The sequence below is a fragment of the Notechis scutatus genome, chromosome 1 (genome assembly GCF_049901735.1).
Source record: "Notechis scutatus isolate UNSWTSFEM ecotype Mainland chromosome 1, rNotScu1.2, whole genome shotgun sequence".
NCBI lineage: Eukaryota > Metazoa > Chordata > Lepidosauria > Squamata > Elapidae > Notechis > Notechis scutatus.
The window spans coordinates 66,421,674-66,444,427 of record NC_142009.1 but is presented as its reverse complement, the minus strand read 5'-3'; the positions used below and the strand labels follow the sequence as shown (position 1 = coordinate 66,444,427).

The following is a 22,754-nucleotide window of genomic DNA, read 5'->3' as shown; positions in this document are numbered from 1 at the left end:
CTATTCAGCTGTCTTTTATTTATTATCAAGTAGTGATAGCACAGACAAGAAACACAACCAAGAGTAATAGCTCTGTCTTTATGGTAAGGTTATTATAATAGAATCCTGCAAGACTAAAAGTATTTGTGCCCTACTTTCCTTTTACTCTCTGGAAAACTAGGGAGGGTCTCTCATGAAACATTTCCTTTCTGTGGGCTAAGATATGTGTCAGTTATCTATTCAGTGGCTCTCTCGGTTACACTTAGTTATCATAATTTGCTTACCCAAACATAACAGTAAAATTCTAATAGTAGAATGTGTACAACTGCAGAACCAGCTATCAATGGGGTTTGTGGATTGAAGGATTTTATCAATCCTCAATCAGATATTAAAGTGATGTAGAACTTAAATCTCTTCTTGACAAAATGTACAAGGGCATTCCTTGGAACATTCCTTAATTTTCAAAACGTGTCTTGATTCTTGAGATTGTATCAATAAGCATCTTTCTCCTCCATAAATCCCACCAGAGACTTAATTATTTTTTCCTATAGTATCCTCTGAATGTTCTGGTAGAATTGGTCTAAATCTTGAACAAAATTCTTTTTTGTTTCTTATTATTATTACCTTTATTGTCAGAGTACAACATGTGTACAATGAGGTTGGCTGAGCCTCCTTTCATGCACACACACCCCAACACAACTCACAGTGAGGACAGAAGTCCCTAACCCAATCCCAATCTTATTACACCATGTGACTTTGTTGCACAACGCGCTGGCCCCGCAAGTCTGTCATACTATGTTGACATGAAGTTATGTTCCATTCAGAAGTCTGATAGCTCACGCATAGAAACTGTTCTTCAGCCTGTTGGTGTGGCTGGCTATGCTTCTATATCTCCTACCCCATGGTAGGAGAGTGAAGAAGTGCTGACCGGGACGTGAGTCATCCCTGAAAATTTTCCTCACTCTTCTAAGGCGGCGAGCCCTAGCGATGTCATTTAGTGGTGTCAGGGGACAGCCCACGATGTTTTGTGCTGTGGTCACCGCCCTCTGTAATGTCTTTCTATCCACGGCTGTCAAAGTAGCATACCACACTGTAATGCAATATATGAGGACGCTTTCTATTGTGGACCAGTAAAATGAGGTCATCAGTCGTTCCACTTTATTCTTTCGCAAGACCCTAAGGAAATGGAGTCTCTGTTGGGCCTTTCTAGCCACCTGAGCTGTGTTGATTTTCCAGGTGAGATCTTCGCTGAGGTAGACTCCCAGGAATTTAAAGGAGGAAACTATCCACACAGCCCCCCTTAATGTAAAGTGGGGTGGGTTCCTCTCTCTTCTGGAAGTCTAACACCATCACCTTTGTCTTGCTGATGTTTAGGTGCAGATTGTTTTCTAGGCACCATGAGGATAATTTTTGAACCTCCCCTTGTACACAATTTCGTCTCCACCTGTAATGAGACTCAATCCAGTAGTATCATCTGCAAACTTAATGATCACAGTGGATGGGTCAGATAATACACAGTCATGTGTACAGTGAGTACAGGTAGGGACTGAGCACACAGCCCTTTGGGGAGCCAGTGCTAAGTTTCAGGGAGGTGGATGTGACAGAGCCAGCCCTCACTGTTTGTGCTCGGTCCCTCAGAAAGTCTTTGATCCAGTCGCAGATGGAAGAGGGAAAATCCAAGTCAATCAGCTTTTTTATAAGAATGCTCGGCGGGATAGTATTGAAGGCCAACCTGTAGTCAGTGAAAAGCATCCTGACATAGTTTCTGGGTTTCTCCAGATGGCTCGCTACAGAATGTAAGGCAGTAGCTGTGGCATCGTCTGTCGACCTGTTCCCCCTGTAGGCAAACATGTTTGTCAAAGTCTGGTGGGAGTCATGTCCTAAAATGTTGGAGAACCAGTCTTTCGAAGCATTTCATCACTACTGACGTTAATGCGATAGGTCTGTAGTCATTTAGACAGTTAATTGCTGTTTTCTTGGGGACTGGGACAATAGTGGCTGTTTTCAAGCATGATGGAACACAGGCTGTTTGCAGGCAGATGTTAAAGATCTTTGTCAGGACCCCTGCTAATCAGCACAAGTCTTCACCACTATCCCCAGCACTAAATCTTAAACAAAATTCTTTTTTCTTTCTAAATTCCAATAATGCAAATTTTCCAAGTCGTTCTCCCATCTCTTTATATCTAATTTCTGTCTTATATTCAAAAACTTACATTTTATCAGTAGTTTGCTTTAATTTGCAGCCAGATTCTCTTAACTTCTAAAGATTTTTCAGTTCTCTTTTTTCAGATCGTTTTCCTGCAGATCCTTCTTCCATTTCTTTTTTAACTGTTGCAAGTAATCTGTTGTGTATATAAATGTTCTGCCTTTCCTACAAGGTCTGGTCTGTTAGTGTAATTAAGCTTACTGCTTTTCAAAAATACCTTTGTCCCCCCCCCCCAAAAAAAATTTCTTTTATTTTTTTAAATCACTATCTTTTTGCCATTTGAAACTTTCTAGTACCATAAACATGTCAACATTCTAAATTAAAGTCCTTTAAAATAGTTTATGTTCCCCTCTTCTTAATTTCAAAAAGAAGATACTCATCATGATTTTTTAATTTTCCCTGCTGTTCGGAATATCTCTCTTGGGTTGCAGGCAATTAGATCAGGGTCTCCAACCTTGGCCACTATAAGACTTGTGGACTTCCAGAATTTGCTGGCTGAGGAAATCTGGGAGTTGAAGCCCACAAGTCTTAAAGTAGCCAAAATTGGAGACCCCTGAATTAGATCATTCAATGATTAAGAAAAATGAAACTTTTGCCAATAAAATATCCTTTAAAAAAAAAGATCCCCCCACTTTCCTGGCCTTCCAGAACTGTCTGAAGACCTGATTCTGCCATCTCAGAGGAACACATAGCCACGGGGCTGGTTAGCAACCTGAAGCCCCTCCCCACCTTTTTAATTTTAATTATTTTATTCTCATTTTAGCTGCTTTCTATTAGTTATATATAAATTTTATATTTTGCATTTTTATATCACCCAGAGATCACAGCACAGCACTCACAAAAAAATTCCCCCTTTTTTAAAAAAATGAGGAAAAAGCTCTTCCAGAGCACAAATGGATAACCCCCTGATTTCTCCTTCCTCCAGATAAATTTTCTGTAAGCCAGAAATGAGTCCTAGCTGGAAATCCCATCACTGTGTGTGTCTGCGGAGACATCTAACTGGCCAAAACACCTCACTTGGAAGCCCCAGTTTTGAAGGATTTTCAGAAGACGCTGGACAGCCACTTTTTATTTAATTAATCTTTATGAGCTTAAAAAAAAATTGGACTGGGTAATCCTTGTTGTCCCTTCCAACTCCACAATTCCATGATGAGTTTCTGATGGAAAATCCTGTATAAGTTACCTCAAAGTACTCTCTTACTGATTGAACTGTATTCAGTACCATTGAACTGTATTCAGTTCCAATTCCATTTTGTTTCTATTATTTTCACTGTAACTGCTGTGTTCAGGAATACCTAGGGTTAGCTGCCTAATGTGGAAGAATTTTCTGTCCCACCAGACACTACTAAGAGTTGGCAAAATCTCAAAAGATAGATATGATTGATTTTGTGCATATATATATATAGGCACTGGAATTGTTACTTACTTCATGCCAAAGTGAAGACAAAGCAGAAATGGCTACTAAAGGACTTGCGACAAAACAGCAGTAGCTAAGATTCATTTGAATGGAGTTGTCTTGAGACACATTCTAAGATCTATGACTATCCGTAAATCTTCCAGTAATCAACTGTAAAAGAAGGAAATTGCAAGGCTTTTCAAAGACAATAAAAATGATGAAAACTCAAAAGTAAGCAATTCTGGAATTAATACTGTCATTCAATATCTATTCTAGATGGAGGCTTTATGTACAAAAGGTTAGAAGGTAATGATTGTGCAGGAGATTGATGAAGGAAGTAAAGAGAAAATTGAATTTTAATTCACCTTATAAAAAAAGATGTGAAGTAGCAGAAGTAAACCAAAATGTTTCTCATCAAGGAATGGGACATAAAGTAACTATTTTTCAGAATTGGATATCTTTAGTAGCCAGTGGAAACACTGAAGGAAAACAAGGAAAATGCCAATAATGGGGAAAACCTTGATCAAAAATTGTGAAGATTTGCAACTGTCCTCAGTAATTGATCCAAAAACTTCATGTTTCATAAATGACCTCTACACTTAATAAGAAAATCCTGTAATATAGTATAATGTGCTATATATACTGGAAATACTTTAATAAATTCTTAATTGTGGTGTTCCTTTGAAAACAATTTTGCTCCAGTTTGAAAATACCCTTAGGCAAAGGTCATATATTAGACTGAAAGTAAAATAAGAGCAGAATGGGCCGGATGCATGTGCAAAACAAAGAAGAAATTTTCTTCTCTAATTTCTTCCTTTGATTTCAAAATAGCCTTGAGGGTATGCAATATTCTCTGGATACATTTCAGTCCGGTACTATTATCTTGTATGCTTTTTCTTACAAATAAGATTCTGATTGCAAAGTGACATTTTTTTAGGAAGGGCAATTATATGGTAATAAACAACAATGCTCGCTTCACATAAAAGGAAGTTGCATCCGAAATTGTTTTCTTTCTTAGTGTAGTCCCAAGTGAATTCCAAGGATATTAAAGATAACTATTAATTTCAGACAGCAAAAAATAAATAGATCTACTGTAATCTCAATAAATATTAGAAACAAAATAATCCTTATTATTAAGAATTACTACTACTATTGTCCATAAACTGTTCAGAAAAGTTCTACTATCTTAATTTGAAAAGCATAGGTAAAACAGAAATAAGAGTCCAGTTCTGCTGTTGATATATAACAATCCCAAGCTGGGGGGTGGGAATTAAAATCTATCCCATTCGCTGTTTTATAAGAACTGCTGTAGCATATGAACAAAGTACATCCTTTGTCAACAAAGCTGTTGTGGCCATTTAATTTTCCTCCTCCGTATTGTTGGAATTGTTTCCTTGCTTCTGTAACTATTTTTTCACAACCCAAACTATAACAATTTCCCCAGTGACTTAAGAAAGAAAACCTACTACTTGCTTCATTGCTTTCAGCAATCTAGAAAACAAATTACCCTTGAATTTGTCCAACATTTGAAAAAATGAAATGTTTGCTCAGGCATACCCTAAAGATAACCCCTTTGAGCTCTTTATCACTCAGCTTTGGCTGATTGTTCAGGCCATCTGGGTGATGGATTCATGACTCATGATGCTTTAGAGAATCTTTTATGCTATTAAATTTCTGTCTTTGACTCTGCTTCTTTAGAAGCAGCACAGCTGGTAACATGGCTTCCTGAAAAAGGAAATATACTGAAGAGTGGAAAATAGCATTGGGCTATATAAGAGTGCCTTCAATCCACTGAAAATAATTTTCTTAACAATACCAATATTTTTATCTACTGTAGTCCATTTCAAAAAATGCAAAAGCTAGATCTTCCATTACAAATCACACTTAAAATGCATAGTTTGGGCTAACCAACACAATCGTTCTAGTCAAACATGACAGAGGAAACCTTTCTAGCTCTTTTATTTTCCAAACAAAATTCTGAAACTGTGTACATGTGTATTTATGATAAACCGCAAAGCCATAGCTTTCTTTATGTTCTTCTGGAGGCCATCTTTGACAAGTTTCCAAACATTACAATATTATAGATAACTATGCATCCCCACCCAAGCAAAACAAAACTCAGGCACCAAGAACTTTTAACAAAACTGAAGTGTTGAGTAACATAACTGAAACAAAAACAGACCCATGATGCTTCTGGAAAATACATGAACCAAGCTGAACTAAAGTAGGAGCTAAGCAGTAGACTGTGGTAAGTCCTTTTCACAAGATTTGAAGTGACTGAAAAAGCTTCATGTTATTCGCAGTAGGAGGGTATGTATGTTCATGCTTTGGGATGCTACAAAAAGCACTTTCAGACCCAGTTACCTATTACACGTCAGGCAGTGATAGCACCTCGTCTACTCAATAACAGTTTTTGACATGTTTGCTCACCTGTGCTTCATCAGATATACTTTATGATGTAGCCAAAATGAACCCCTACATACCCCATGCCCCAACTTCCATTGTCCTTTAAGGAAACCAAATTCTTGTTTTTAATTCACTCTCATTTGCTTACTACTACTTTGACCTATTTAGAGACATCTATGTCAAATATATAATTTTTTTCCATAATATGTTCACACACTTCCTAGACCAGTGATGGCTAACCTTTTAGTCGTCGCGTGCGAAAGTGCATGTATGCGCCCAATGTGCGTGCGATTCCCATGGCCCTGTGCATGCGTGTGCGACCCCCCCTGCTCCCCTGCCCTTGTGCATGGTTGTTAAGTGAGTCATCTGTCATTAAGGAATCACATGGTTTAAATCTGAATCCAATGGGTTTGGGGTTTTTTTTAACTGTAAAATGGCAAAAAAAGTCACAAAAAACAATCATGTGCCTGTGACAGTGCAACCAGCCATAAATGCCATTAGCATTTTTTATTTATTACAACTGGAATTTTTACTCTCCAGACGACAAGCAAAGGTGACACACTACTGAAGTGAAGCTGAAGAAGCAGGCTAGGGAAAGCACTGATGATTGTGAAGCTTGGCATTGGAGATGAATCTTGAGAATGCTGTGAACAGCCAAGATGGATCTTCCAACAAATAAACCATAGTTTAAGGCTCAAATGAGCCTTCTTCAGATACATTGCACAAAGACCCAGCTCTCTTGGAAAGATTCTGATGCTAGAAAAATGGAGAAAAAGGGAAGAGGACAGCCGCAACAAGGTGGATAGACTTATTTATAGTGGCAATGGTCCCACGGTTGAAAGACCAGGTTAGGAGGACAAAGTTAGGGAGAGATAGTCATGGAGAAAAATCTATTGGTTCAGGGGTGGGATGCTACTGGTTCTGCCCAGTTCTAAAGAACTGGTAACTCTGAAGAGCATCAGACACCAAACCGGTTCTGTTTGCTGCTGTTTGGCCCACCCGCCCACCCGGGCTCTTACCTGTCCTTTATTTCCTGCTTTTTCAATCTCAGCTGCTTTGAGCGGCACAGCGGTTGAAAAAGCAGGAAAAAAGGCTTTTCAAACGCTGTGCACCTGCGCGCAATACTTTTCAGCTGTCCGGGTGGCACAGCTGATTTTTTTTTTTACACGCGCATGCAGCGCACGTCTGGGGTGCGTGCACACAAAGCGCGCACAAAACGTAGTCACCAAACCGGTAGTAACACTGGTTGAATCCCACCCCTGTATTGGTTGGTAAGAACTAACACCAACTTAAAGGCATATAATCAACCTTTCATCCCCAAATAGTGATAGCAGAAAACTGTCCCATCTACTGTTGCTTACCAGAGTCATTAATTTCTAATGGAGTAATTCCTTCACAGTTTTGGTTTTCAATTATTTATTTATTTTTATTTTTTGAAATTTTGATTTTATCAGTAAATTCACTCATATTCATTTTAGCCCTTTGCTAACAGCTGGCAAGTTTGCATCAATTGACTGCTATTTACATATGAGTCAGAGCATTTGTATAATGCACAGTCAGACCTAAACCTTTTTCTTTTGTGGTCTTAAACATATTTTGCTTTGCTCATCCATTTTTGAGGCAAAATGTCTGTGGAACAAACATCTATTAATAGCAGCAGCATGTTAGTACTTTCCTTTTTTTTGAAATCCCTCTGTTCAACTGACTGAATATTTGTCTTGGCATATTGATTTGTTTAAATGGAAATTTTCAAATATTAATTTCATCTTTATGGTGTACATTTATTCTCCAAAGGAAAAGCAATGGTATTCAGTGTGATACAATGTGGAAAAGAAGTGGTTCTGCACGTGTGTGTGTGTGTGTGTGTGTGTGTGTGTGTGTGTACAGGCAATAAACTCCCACAACAGCCACCAGAGACGTAAACATGAGCAAGCAATAAAACTGATCTTTCATGAATCCTCTGAGGTAATTCAGTGAGAAAATTAGATAGTTGCCTAGTACTCACTTCCATGGAAACAGGTAGTATCAAAGAAAGGCAAAAGACAATTTTAAAAAAAGAGTAAAATTGACAATTATTAGGAAGATACTCCCTTGGAGAACTTACTGAAGATAAAATTCAAGGAATACCAAGAGTGGGAATCTTGTATAGGCATTGTGAAACTCAATTGACCATTGTATCTAATTAATATTGGCCCAGGAGCATTGGGAATTAATATGATTAGGAACAGAAAGTGATAACAGAAAACATAGAAAAAGGCTCATTATTTTAAATCACTGAGTTCTGTTCAGCAAAAGAAACCAAAAGATGCATCTTCAGCAGTCCACTAGCCTCTGAACATTGCTAGAAAAGCAACCGACACAAACCATTTATTTCCATGGTAAACTGCTCTTATGATTAAGATATTTTCCCAAAGATTCAGTTGGAAAATACATATTTTTAGCCAGTCATTTCATTTTCTGCAATTAGAGAGCATAGCAACAGACCTTGGTCATCTTCTGTATGATAACCCTTCATGTTCCCCGAGTAGAGTAGAGTAGAGTAGAGTAGAGTAGAGTAGAGTAGAGTAGAATAGAATAGAATAGAATAGAATAGAATAGAATAGAATAGAATAGAATAGAATAGAATAGGATTTATTGGCCAAGTGTGATTGGACACACAAGGAATTTGTCTTGGTGCAAATGCTCTCAGTGTACATAAAAGAAAAGATACATTCGTCAAGAGTCAAGAATCATAAGGTACAACACTTAATAACAATCATAGCAGTCATGACTATAATAGCAGCCATGTTTTCTCAAGACGAAATATACTATGTTCTTCAATGTCTCACAGGACCATTTCTAGTTCCTAAGTCATCCTTCTTTGGATCCATTCAGTTTAGCTGAATTTTTCTTAAAATTGGTGCTTGAAATAGGGTTCTTCAGATAGTTAGTGTGATCATTACAACCCTGAATTTGAAAACTATGCAGTCTAAAATTTAAGATGCCTTTTTCACAGCTTCATCAAACTGCTCATTCATAATTAACTTTTTATAATCAGATTTCCAAGATCCTGATCAATTGCATTTCCTTTTGCACTAGTCCCTTTAAGTCTTTCTGACAATTGCCTTGATGAATCCCTAGAATTTTCTTGGTAACATTTTCAATTGCTTTCTTCAATTGACCAGTCCAAAGTCTCACAGGCTAAGGCAGGATTAGAGTGCTTGGTCTCCCAGTTGCAACCCCTATATGTGTGCATTTGATTTTACTCTTCTTAGCAAAAACTTTGCATTTTTACTGTTAAAACGCTATCACCTATTCTCTAATTACCAATATCTTGTTTAATTTTGCTTGTGTCTCACAGGATATTAGCTGTCATGCACAGATTTGGTTGTCTGCAGTTTTAATAAGCATTTCCTCTACTTTCTCATCCAAGTCATTAATAAAAATGTTAGAAAATACCAAGCATGTGGCACCCCACACAATACTATCGTACATATAAAGAATTATACCCTAAAACATTTTCTTTCTCTGTAAAAAAAAAAGCCTTTATTTTTTCATCTCATTCTCACAGTTCTTCCAAAATTCTTTTGGGATTTTTGCTTAAAAAATGGTCAAGGCTGCTGTTCATAACTTTCAAAGCAGCTGCCCAAGAGTTGCAAAAGCCACAATTATTTTAACAAAATGAAGCATGGATATTCAGTGAAATGCTTCACACAAGTTTCTTTAATTGGGAGGGGTGGAATCTAGTCATAAATTTTATTCCAAGTGCATGTTTTTGAAAACAGCTCAATAATTTTTTTCAGATAAGGAGGAAAGCTGATGAATAATTTTCAGTTGTGAGGTAAGGAAACTACTTTCTTTTTCTTTCCCTTAATTTCCTATTTTTATTTTTCTCTGTACATTGATAAAACAATAAAAGTAATAAACACGAAAAACAAAACATTTAAATATAACCACATGATGGCAGTATTTACAAGCAGAACATTTTGTGGCACATGAATGAATCAAGAAAAATATTTAGGAAATTATGATTAAAATCAGAGATGATGTTCAATGAGTCCATATCTGGATGATTGATAACTAAACAATGAAATCAGTTCATCATCACAGTTATTTTGCTTTAACAAGTTGAGTCTCCAAGAACAAATACCAGAATGCAAATAAAGCAGGCAATGAAGTGATGAAACAAAAGAACAGACATGTTCATCACACAAAATACAACAATATATTTTAGAATATTTTGAAATCCTTCATATATGTTAATTCTTTTATTTAAAATCCTTCAGCAAGAAGCTCTTATGTCTGTACAAAAAGAGTACCCTGCATTGTACCATTATAATACAAAATAGTAATATGTTCATATGGAATATATATTACTATTTGTATTTGACCTATTACTATTTGATAATCTATCGAACCTTTCCCAGTCATTCCAAAATAAACATATTAATATGACTGCTCATAACCCAACTATTCCATTTACAATCTCAGAGTTAATTACTAACAATCTCAGAGTTAATGACTTCTTTTATGTGATGTGATATTTTATTGTACTCCACAGATATTTTATAAAATTTAAATGTACTTTTCAATCCTCTACTTTAGTTTTATGGTGCAATATTTTTCATAAAGTATGTTATTTCTCATAAAATAATAAATGCTTTTATTAAAATGCATTTTGCAAACATGTCTCATTTAGACCTTTTCATTGAAATATTTCCAGTTACAAAGTTTGAAAGCTTCATTTTGCAAGAATAATATTTTCCTATCTTTACCATAGTTTTTCAACCACAAAGTACTTCACAGAGGCAAATCTACCATATCCTACTTTAAAATGTTCCATTTGCACACAGTGTAATTGAAAATTATTCCCCCAAACATTTGAAATTATCTTTTATGATTTACAAGGAAGCTCTGGATATGAATTCCTAAAGACCCAAAAGCAAGTTACAACATAATCTAAATTTGGCACTGGATAAAAGTTTAACAAGTAAAATATTTAATAAATACTACATAATATTTATTTAAAAACCCAGCTCATTGGTTTATTACTAAAAGCCTTATTTTTATAGTCATAGTTAAACATTTGGCTGTTGCTACTGTAATCTTAGGATTTTCACTGCAAGTGAAATATTTATATTCTCAGTACCCTGATACTTCAGGGTGTGATTTACTAATTCCAAATTTTGGTTTGGTCAAGGAAATGCATTACCAGGAAGAGCTTGAAAGGATAATTGTGTAGATCAAACAAATTATCTACCCTATCAATTGCCCCGTGGTTGCTGAAAAAGCACTAGAAAGCATTAATCCAACAGAAAAAAGAAAGATGTCCTTCTAGGAACTGGATGATTTCAGGTTGTGAGGAGGGAGCTATTTTCCTGCAGATAATTAGAGGCCTATTACATAATTGCATCTTTGACTATCATATCCAGGATGCAAAAAACTGAGCAATCACTTGAATGCAGGAAAGAACTGATCCTGATTTACAAACTCAGCTTCTCAGTTTTGTTGTAGACAGCATAATTTGGACTGCCTTATAATTTATCATTTAGAACAAATACTTGAGCTTTATCTTCTTTCTCTTTGTTTGCTAATGAATTTAAATTTTTAAAAAGTATTTATATCTGACTTTATAACCCAGATTAAAAATCTTGGATGAAATAATTAAGGTTTATTTGGATAAAGTAAATATTCTGAAAATTAACACCTGACTAAGCTTTCTATCTAGTTGCATATTTATCACTACTTCAAGAATTGATGCTATTACAGAAATGAAATGTACTAAATCTCCTGGTTCAGACTGTTTTGTTTTGGTTAAAAAGCTTTATGCTTTTTGCTGAAGCTTTATAATGATATCTTGTCGAATAAATTGGTTTATTCTTAGTTTCATGATGCTGTCAGTAATTCAGCTACCATAGTTAGTTTCATGATGCTGTCAGTAATTCAGCTACCATAGTTATACAAGGCTGTCAAGCATCAATTGATGTTAAGTGTTTTAACTGATATATTAGATCTTAAGTCAAATAAATTGGATTTGGCGGTTAATGTGGAAAACGTCTGTAATGTGGTACAGGTTAAATTTCTAAAACACTCCTTGTCTAAATATGGTTTTAGTTGTATTTTTACTATTTGGGTAAAATTTAGCATTCTAATCCATTCTAATCCATTAATCCACAAACTGAATTATTTGTTTATCCATCGTGATGTCATGAAATTTGTCAAAGATGTTCATTATTTCATATTGATTTGAGTTTAGAAATATTGACCTGTTTAATTCCAAATTTTAAGAGGTACACATTTCTAAATTGTCTGTTGATTATTATTGATATCAGTAGATTAAAATGCCTATGTGACTTCAGTGAAGAATTAATGTCGCTCCAAATGACATGATCTATGTTAATACTAGTTCAGTTGTATATAGATCCTATCCTGCTTCTTTAATATTTCATTCACTTAGTGTCAAACGGAATACCATGGCTTGCACAATTCTTATCTTGCTAGATATAGGACATTTTAATACATTTTCAAGGTTTTCATGGATACTTTACCCAATGTTAGTTTGCAATGTGTTTCTTGACTGCTTGTTAATTTACTGTTTATTTAATGTATGGCATCTACAGAGGTCATGCAATTACTGATATACAAATTTAATTTAAATAAAGTATCAGCAAATACACACACACACACACACACACGATATGTGGCTAATATATTCATTTACTGTTGATGGTTGATCACAAAAACTATCCACAACTTCAATAACTTCACTTTCAGTTCTAAGACTGGTTTATTCTTTATATTTAATTTTAATCTCATTTTTTTCATTGTGCTATTTGACTTTTAGTATTTGGTTTGTAGATCCTTAGTGTTTTTGGCTTTAATAAAAATGCATTATTTATGTATAATTATATTCAACTTTTATTAATTGATTATGTATGTTTCATTTTCATTCTTTTCTTTACTATATTGTAAGCACTAACAATCATAAAACAAAAACAAACATTCTAGTTTATTGTTGCCATCTGGTGGACATATAGTTTTCAGTCTTGCTAATTGCAGGCTGGAGACCCAAATGTGTGCATGTCTGCATTGAGGGAGACAATTTTTTACTTAATTTTTACTGCAGAATTTGATATGGAACATCCTAAACCCACATAGGTATCTTCTAGACAGTCCACACCATTAAGGGCATCTGAAATATCAAATTGCAAAAATAAAATAGCCAGTTGGTGGATGCAGAATCTTGTAACTCTGCTTATTCAAAAAGACAGAGATCTCAAAAGTGTACTCATTATTCCATCTTATTAAAAAAGGAATAATATGAATTGGATCAATTACAGACTGAGCAGCCTGCTTAATCTAATTTGCCAACTGAACACCAGCTGGAAAATGGAAATATTCTAGTAGAGAAGCAAATTGATTCCAGACTAGAGCCCATTTTCCTTGGCGGGGAAATGTATCTTCTGACAAGGATATCTTTGGATTTTAAATCTGTTCTGTGTTACCTATCATCTCATTCATTTATTCTGGTGGCCCTTTCAGAGCTGCCTTATGTAAGTGACACAAGCATCTTTTCAGAGTCCTTGGCTTGTCAATCAATAAACTGATCTCTCTCTCTCTCTCTCTCTCTCTCTCTCTCACACACACACACACACACACACACACACACAAATGGCCATGAAGGCATTTAATCACACAGGTGCCTTGATTTGTCAAGGCATAGTAATCCAAATAGAAAAAGTCTACATAAAAACATCAGTAGAATGTGTCCAAATAAATTATGGCCATTATTTTACAACCACTATAAAATCTAGTAATGTAATAATTTACAGAACACATATCTGCTCCAGTTGTAAGTCTGGTTCCCTAAAAATGTAACCCTAAAGATAGTTTCTAAGATCTGCTTTTGCTGTTTGCAAATGTTTCTTCAATAGTTTTTAGTTAGAATCCAGGTTGATCATGGTAGAGGCCAATTTTTCATTCTATCTTGTTAATATCTCTTTAAAATTTATCTAATCTACATACTAGCAAGCCTACAGGAAAGCATGGATTATCAAGCTCCATTTTATGGAAATGCATACTTCATTTTTCTAGAGACAAATGATTTTCAGGGATCAGCCAGGCTGGAAATTTACATGCTTTGTACCTTTCCTTTTGCCAAAACAACTATTGAACATTTTCTACCAGTATAATGTTGTTAAAAATTTTGTGATATTGTTTATTGCATGCATAATATGTATATGTAAGTTAATGGTTAAAAATGAATGAGGCACTAGCAAAGTTTTAAACAAACATATATTTATATACTATAAGTGATTTAAAAAAAACAATTATTCACTTCTGTTACTGACCTTTTGGCTGTCATAACATTACAGCTATTATAAAAACATAAATTGCATTAAAAATACTGGTCCCAGCATTGATTTCTGGGAATTCCATTGGAACCTCCCCAATTTGAAAGCTATTCATTCTTAACCTTTCTTTTCTGTTCTTAGATTCATATCCTATGGGACCACTTGCCCTCTTATCCCATGGTTGCTGAATTTTTTCAAGAGACTGTGGTAAGGGATTTTTTTCAGTGGCTTTTTTTTCTTTTGTGGGAGAAGGCAACTATCCTATGTCTTGCTGACAGCCACAAGAATATCTACAATTCAGTACCTGGCAGAGATGCAAGCTGGAATGTTCCTGCTCAGGTTCCATCCATATTCTCTTCCAACCTCTGAAAAGTTGCTAATCTGATTGGCAACAGCAAAAGGGAAAAGGGTCAAGGCCAGGATGCCTGATACTGGACAAGATCAATTAAAAGAGCAAAAAGCAATTTGAAGATTACTTGCTAAAGTGGGCAGCTATAGAAATCTAATCAAGAAGTTGCATGTTATCCACTAGCATTCCTTTTGTGGTTCCCAGGACTTATCCAGACCAGCATTTGGAACCAATATTGGGATCAGCAGTATCTGTTGCCTGCCTCCACCCATTTAGGAACATGTCCTTCACATACCTTGAAAAGCTCAGGTTAACATTCAATTGGTGGAAGTTATACACTTGTGCCATGTTGTCTTGACTTGACCCAGCTCCACAGAAGATAAAAGTGCAGCTATCACCATAGCTTTTTAAGATTCTTGAGGGCAAGATCACCTCAAAATAAAGAGACAAAAAAACTACCAATGGAACTAACCATAGACTATAAAATGCATGCAACACTTGCAAGAGATTGGGGTCAGAGTTGAAAATGGGATAGAGGAATTGCAGAAATGTTGTACACCTTAGAGAATAATAACTAAAATAGGGTTAAGATAAAGCCAAGTTAGAGTTAAGATAGTGCCAAGACCAAAAAAATGTAGGACAATGTCAAAGGCAGAAAATAACATCATATAGACCTATGAGAAAATTTGATAGGCTTTATAGTATTGAGGATTATATGCTATTATAAATTTATTATAAATAAATCATAAGTTATAAAGAATATATTAATATAAGTTTTGCAAAGACTAAAGATCTTGAAAAAGCAGAGTAAAATTTTCAAAAGGAGAATTTGGCAGTCAATCTACAGCAGGTCTGTCAAACTGGCGGCCCACATGCCGGATGCATCACATGCAGGCCACACACCCCATCTCCGCAAAGGCAAAAAAAGTCAAGACGCAATCAAGTTTGACACCTGTAAACTATAGCATACTACATGCTTACGGGATAAGCAAATTAGTTTGTTGGGAAAAGATGAGATCAGAACTTCTGTGTGGGTGTAAACTCTTTATTTGTAACTGAGAACAGCAGGATGTTTAGATTCCATCATTCCCACCACAGCCTGTCACCATCCCTAAAATGAACATCTGCAGGTACTTATTGTCAGAGTAGATTAATAAAATCCTTCTTGAATCATTTCTTTTGTTGCTAATAAGTAATGTGGTAAATAAACATATATACCCCTGGTTCAAGTACAGAATCCATCTAAACTATGTTCGAAAAAAGGGGAGGCAATCTATTTTCCCCACTTTCCTGTATTTTTAAAATGAGTTTCCCTTTTTGTGTGAACTACAGCACAAGTTCATTCCTGACCTTAATAGCACTTCTGGAAAATAACATGGATTGGACTGGAAGTCACATCATTTTTCACATTTTTGAACCGCCCATCTCCCTCACGTGATCCAGCTTAGTATTCATTTCCTTTGTGTTTCTTCTGCATATTTGTCAAACGGACTGTGCTGCAACATGTACTTCTAACATATAATTTATGGTTATTTATTTTATAGCCCATTACTTACTTACCCATGATTAACTTCTTAACTATTCCAGCTTTCTGGTACATACATTATACAGAACCACAGATAATATTTGTGATCTGTATTCCAGTTAGCAAGCTAACTTAGTTGACTCAGGGTATTAGAAGGATACGGTTTAAATAATCTGTGATGTTATGGGTTTGGGGGCTGTCATGATTACCAGAGTCTTTCTGCTATGACTAAAGCTGATTGTTATGGCCTTTCATTTCTTGTTAGTGTGATTCGTTGCCCTCTTTCTCTTCAAGTTCAAGATATGTTTTTGACTATGATATGGGTCAAAGACAGACACTTACCTCCACCCCTTGGAATAACATCCATGTGAAATACTTGTCTTCCTTTAAAAAAAAATAAGAGAAAAGGGGACAACCAATAAATCTAGCCTTATTTCTGCAGACCCCTGTACAACCACACAAGAATTGAAAGCTAACCTCTCATTTCAGAGCTTGATTTTTCATGTTTGTCTTTTCTGACAGGAAAAGTGTTAAATTGGCATCTTAACTCTCTGCAAATTTTAATACACATATTTTATCCTCCCAATTGTTACTTCCCCATCATTACTAGCAAGAACAGGGTGAACATTACAACCGTACATCTTTGAAAAAATATTGTTGCTTTGTTGCCAGCTATTTTTTAAGAAGTGCATGCATGAACATGTAAATAAGACCAAGAAGCTGTGTTTTTTCAGCAATGCCCAATGTTGAGCTTTCAACCTACATGCACGTCTTTAGAAATTTAAAATCTTGAGAGAAGAAAGTAAAAAGAAGAGTGAATCTCAACTCATGACTCTGCCTTAGGCAAGCATGGTTACCTCACCACAGGCATCAGTGGGCAGCTGTTTCTATTATTTATTATAGTGCAAGTCATACACTTTTAAACATCAAAGGATGGAGGGCTTACAACATCCAGCATACCATTAAAAACATAACTACAAAGCATAACAGCCCAGCCAAAACAGCCATAATAATCAAAAAGATGACGCAGGGTCCACTAACACATTAGCCTTCTACTTAGGAGCACAGCCAGGTCATAAAAGCCTTGTGGAACTCTAGATAAGGGGGTGTTATGCTTATCATTGGGGGGATGCTATTCCATAGGGAAGGAGATGCAACAGGTGCTTTAAAAAGTAAGTTACAGAACTGGCAACACATTTCTGCAACTTGTTAAGTTCAGATAGTATTAAGCTTTAATAGAAAACAAAAAATAACAAAACTTTAAAGAAAAACAAAAGAAATGTTTAAAGAAATTATTTTCTCTCCAACACAAGTATAAACAATTTTGGTAACTTACCACCTTCTCTTGACATTTAAATAATGTCCAAAGACTTCAATTACATTCATTTTGTCTTTTCTTCTCACAAAATTCCCCAGAGCTTTAACAAAAACCTCTTTTGTAAATTCATTATAGAAACATTATCCAGGTCACTCCCTTGATTTGTGATTTGTATATCCCTTTTAATTATTAAGACATCAGCCATGTATACCCATCACAAAGTTCTGTTTCAGGGTAAACAATATGGCTAAAGCTTCAGAAAAGGAGTAAGAAATAGTAACCAAGTTAAAACAAGAGATAAGTATTTTTTTTTCTTAACAAGTCATTATACCATTCCAAACTTGCATTTACAAACCATTCTTATTTCTATGATATTCATTCACTCATGTATCATTTTGTTCCTTTAATTTTTCCTTTATGATGATCTCATTACCACCACTCACGAATCTTTCCTCCATTCAACACCCTAAAGCAAGCAAAATATATGATGGCTTAATCAGCTATAGTTAACCAACCCTTTGATTATACCACGTGATTGCAAAAACTAGTCAGGTATACAAAAGTCAGCACCTTGAATGTTTTTCTTTAAATAAAAAAGGAAAGTTTCTAATCATTCAGGGGAAAGTGTTAGTATTGGATTAGCAAGGAACCATTAATAAAAATTTGAAACCTTTATAAGAATGCAAGGTGGAATGGTATGTATAATGGTTAGAAAACAAGACCCCATTCTTTGCTCCTTCCTATGAACAGCAGAAACAAAATAAAATGTGAAACACAAGTAGTTATTGACTTAAAACCATTCATTTAGTGACGGTTCAAAGTTATAATGGACTGAAAAAGTGACTTATGATTGTTTCTCGCATTTATGACCATTACATCTCTGTGACCACATGATCAAAGTTTGGCTATTTGTCAACTAGCATGTATTTATGATGGTTACAGTATCCTGGAGTCATGTGATCATCTTTTGTGACCTTCTGACAAGCAAAGTCATTGGGAAAGCCAGAGTCACTTAACAACCTTGTTCTTAACTTAGCAACTGCAATTATTCACTCAACAACTATGACAAGAAATGTTGTAAAATGGAGCAACAGTCACTTAATAACTGTCTTGTTTAATAATGGAAACATTTCCAATTGTGGTATAAGTCGAGGATTACTTGTATAAACAAATTTGCTTAGCTCGTGTAAGTTCACAGGTTGCAGAATTTAGCTTTTGTTGACATGAAATTGTTTATTTAATACACACAGGCCTATTCTCTAGTCTTCTTGTGGAGAAACATTTTAAAAAGGCTAGTTGAATGCTGTCTGCTCCTTCCTTGTATGAAATTCCAAGGGGATGAGAATTCAAAGAGGTCCCATTTTATGACACTTAGCCAGGCACTTTAATAAGATCTGTTATTTCATTTAGATTGTTGGAAGAGAAAATCAATCAGGCAATACACATAATGTATTAAAACAATCAATCACAGGTGGTAGCTAATAATCAGTCTGGATTCCAAGAACTTTAAATGTATCTACACTAGATACTAGGCACAATTCAAAAGCAAAGCTACCTAACTAAAACCATTTCAATGGGAAGAATGTATACGATTAATCTGACTACCCAAAGTCTTTAACAGCAAAAATAAAAACAGATTCACGTGGAAGAATACAGAACTGTGTTCTACCAAGCACTTCCTATTTTGCTTTTGTTCAAAATAGATTAACCTTGTCTCCTGATAGCTGCTGATCAATAAGACAGGGGGGAAAAATAGCATCATCCATGGATGTACCTTTCAAATCTGTGGAACTTTTGTATTGACTATATACATCAGCATTTTATTTGTTGACTTCCAAATATTTTGAATTTCAGTACAAGGCTGTGCTGATTGGGAATTACAGAAATTAAAACACACTCCTGGACATCACCAGGTAAGGTAAGGGTATGTAACTGCATTTTCTTGGACACCATTTTAAAAGACAGTAATTTTAGGTTATTTAAAAAGAAACTGTTTAAATACAGAAAAAAACTTCACAAGGCATAAAGCTGTCTCTACAAAATAGCTTCTATCTATCAAATCTCCATCCCATCCCACTTGGTCACATGGTTCATTTTCTTTCACATCTGGACTTCATTATAATGTGTGGGCTCCCAATGAGTACATCCATATCACTGAGAATACAGTACTTGGCAGGGACACCAACATGTCATGACACAAGGCAAGCGTTACCAGAAAACCTGTATTTTCTTAAAATATTTATTTATGCCCTAAGATGTTGTACAGATATGGGCCTGCTTCTTTCTCCTCTGCGCAACGGTGTTGCTGGATAGTAATTCCACTGAAAACCAGTCTCTGGGTACCACGAATGGCAGAATGTTAAGAGAGATGCTCGTCTTTACAAATGTCTGTGCACTGAAAAAGGTAAATGCAGTTATTAGTGGTAGATCAGTGAAGTCAAAAAAATATGCACAGCTCACTTTGACCTAGCAATGTAAAGAGGAAAAAAGCATTGAGCATAAATGAGAAATCAATCCACTGAGCTAAGTAGTAGATATTATATGAACGCCTTTTCTCTGTTGTTACAATTATAAAAATGCATGCGTTCATTTTTTGAATATCAAATAGTGGACCTGTGAAACCTGTAAAAGGTATTTTGGAAGTACCTGTTGCCAGAGTTATATATATCTTCAAATAAAATAAACCACAAAAGGTATCATTTCCATATGTGTATGCCTACAAATAAGCATGTCTAATTTCAGCAACAATAGTAGTATTAATTTTGTGTCATCTAAATACAGACTAGTAATACTTCCTATTCCAACACATGCACCTATAAACACATGATCATGCACACAGTATGTCTTCCTGCTGTTTGTGGGTAAAGTTAGAATGTACAGAATTATACAGTATTTAATGTTTAAAAACGTATGGAGGTGAGGAACCTTAGCATGTCATTTAAAGGAAAATTTACCATGCATGAGCTATAAATATCTATATATATGCGTGATGGGAGGGGGATCCTTCTCTCATTGATAAAAACACTGAAGACTGGAGGGGTGATCTAAGAATCAACATCATTTCTCCAGCATGTCAAAAAGTGAGGTTATTGACCAGTGAGCACTTGCAAAGAAGTGATGGTGGTCATGGGAAATAAACCTAGCTTCACTGAAATCTCTCAGCCAAAGTTCAAGGGAGTTCCTTCAGAGTTATTCTTCTCATAGTCAGTAGTGCTGATAGCAGTCCAGAAGCCCATATAGATCTGTTTGCCAAGTTCCACCATTCCCGCTTAGCCACTTTAGGAAACTTCAATGCAGATGTGATCACCTGAGTGAAAAGGATAAAATAAAATCCCTTCAGAAACACTGATGGAATAGCATTAGAGCAGTTATCAGCGCTGCTGATCAACTTTATAGCAAATAAATATTTTGCTTTCACCAAATAAACTATACATTTATATTAAGATAAAAATAGATACAATGCAAAAAATCTATACAGTACAGGTGAAACTCGAAAAATTAGAATATCATGCAAAAGTTCATTTATTTCAGTAATGCAACTTAAAAGGTGAAACTAATATGTGAGACAGACCCATTACATGCAAAGCAAGATAGTTCAAGCCGTGATTTGGCATAATTGTGATGATTATGGCTTACAGCTCATGAAAACCCCAAATCCACAATCTCAGAAAATTAGAATATTACCTGCAATCAATAAAACAAGGATTGTACATAGAACAATATCGGACCTCTGAAAAGTATAAGCATGCATATGTACTCAGTACTTGGTTTGGGCCCCTTTTGCAGCAATTACTACCTCAATGCAGCGTGGCATGGGAGCTATCAGCCTGTGGCACTGCTGAGGTGTTATGGAAGACCAGGATGCTTCAATAGCGGCCTTCAGCTCTTCTGCATTGTTCGGTCTCATGTCTCTCATCTTTCTCTTGGCAATGCCCCATAGATTCTCTATGGGGTTCAGGTCAGGCGAGTTTGCTGGCCAATCAAGCACAATAATCCCATGGTCATTGAACCAGGTTTTGGTGCTTTTGGCAGTGTGGGCAGATGTCAAGTCCTGCTGGAAAATGAAGTCAGCATCCCCATAAAGCTCATCTGCGGAAGGAAGCATGAAGTGCTCCAAAATCTCCTGGTAGACGGCTGCGTTGACCCTGGACTTAATGAAGCACAGTGGACCAACACCCGCAGACTGTGGAAACTTCACACTGGACATCAAGCATCTTGCAATGTGTGCCTCTCCATTCTTCCTCCAGACTCTGGGTCCTTGGTTTCCAAATGAGTTGCAAAAGTTGCTCTCATCAGAAAAGAGGACTTTGGACCATTGAGCAACAGACCAGTTCTGTTTTTCTTTAGCTCAGGAGCAGCTTGACAAGAGGAATACGACATTTGAAGCCCATGTCCAGGATCCGTCTGTATGTGGTGGCTCTTGATGCACTGACTCCACTCCTTGTGAAAGTCCCCAACACATTTGAATGGCCTTTTCCTGACAATCCTCTCCAGGCTGTGGTCATCCCTGCTGCTTGTGCACCTTTTTCTTCCACACTTTTCCCTTCCACATAACTTTCTATTAATGTGCTTTGATACAGCACTTTGGGAACATCCAACTTCTTTTGCAATTACCTTTTGAGGCTTTCCCTCCATATGGAGGGTGTCAATGATGGTTTTCTGCATAACTGCCAGGTCAGCAGTCTGTCCCATGATTGTGATTCCTACTGAACCAGACTGAGAGACCATTTAAAGGCTCAGGAACCCTTTGCAGGTGTTATGGCTTAATTAGCTGATTAGAGTGGGACACTTTGAGCCTAGAATATTGAACCTTTTCACAATATTCTAATTTTCTGAGATTGTGGATTTGGGGTTTTCATGAGCTGTAAGCCATAATCATCTCAACTATGACATATCACAGCTTGAACTATATTGCTTTGCACGTAATGAGTCTATCTCATATATTAGTTTCACCTTTTAAGTTGCATTACTGAAATAAATGAACTTTTGCACAATATTCTAATTTTTCGAGTTTCACCTGTATATGCTTAGGAAGGTACAAACTATCCCAAAAGCCTTCTCATAGTTTTAAATGACCTTGTTTGTATATACAGCCTATATGCATTAAATAATGTTTTTCTAAGCAGGTTACGGGGTGAATTGTTTAATGATTTTATTATTGCTCTGGTCTATTAGCATGAAGTTGTAAACAGGAGAATGTAACAGGATATATGTTAACACTAGCAATTAATCTTCAGCAAAA

At 35.9% G+C, this 22,754-nt stretch overlaps 1 protein-coding gene across 2 annotated transcripts in view; it reads right to left on the bottom strand.

Moving 5' to 3' along the window:
- Positions 1-17,474: 17,474 nt before the first annotated feature.
- LOC113413249 (microtubule cross-linking factor 3-like) overlaps positions 17,475-22,754 on the bottom strand; it is a 30,105-nt gene continuing 24,825 nt past the window's right edge. For both annotated transcript variants that reach the window (XR_015749804.1, XR_015749805.1), the window contains exon 9: positions 17,475-20,819. The gene's annotated coding sequence lies outside the window, so the exon portion shown is untranslated. The remainder of the gene's footprint in view (positions 20,820-22,754) is intronic.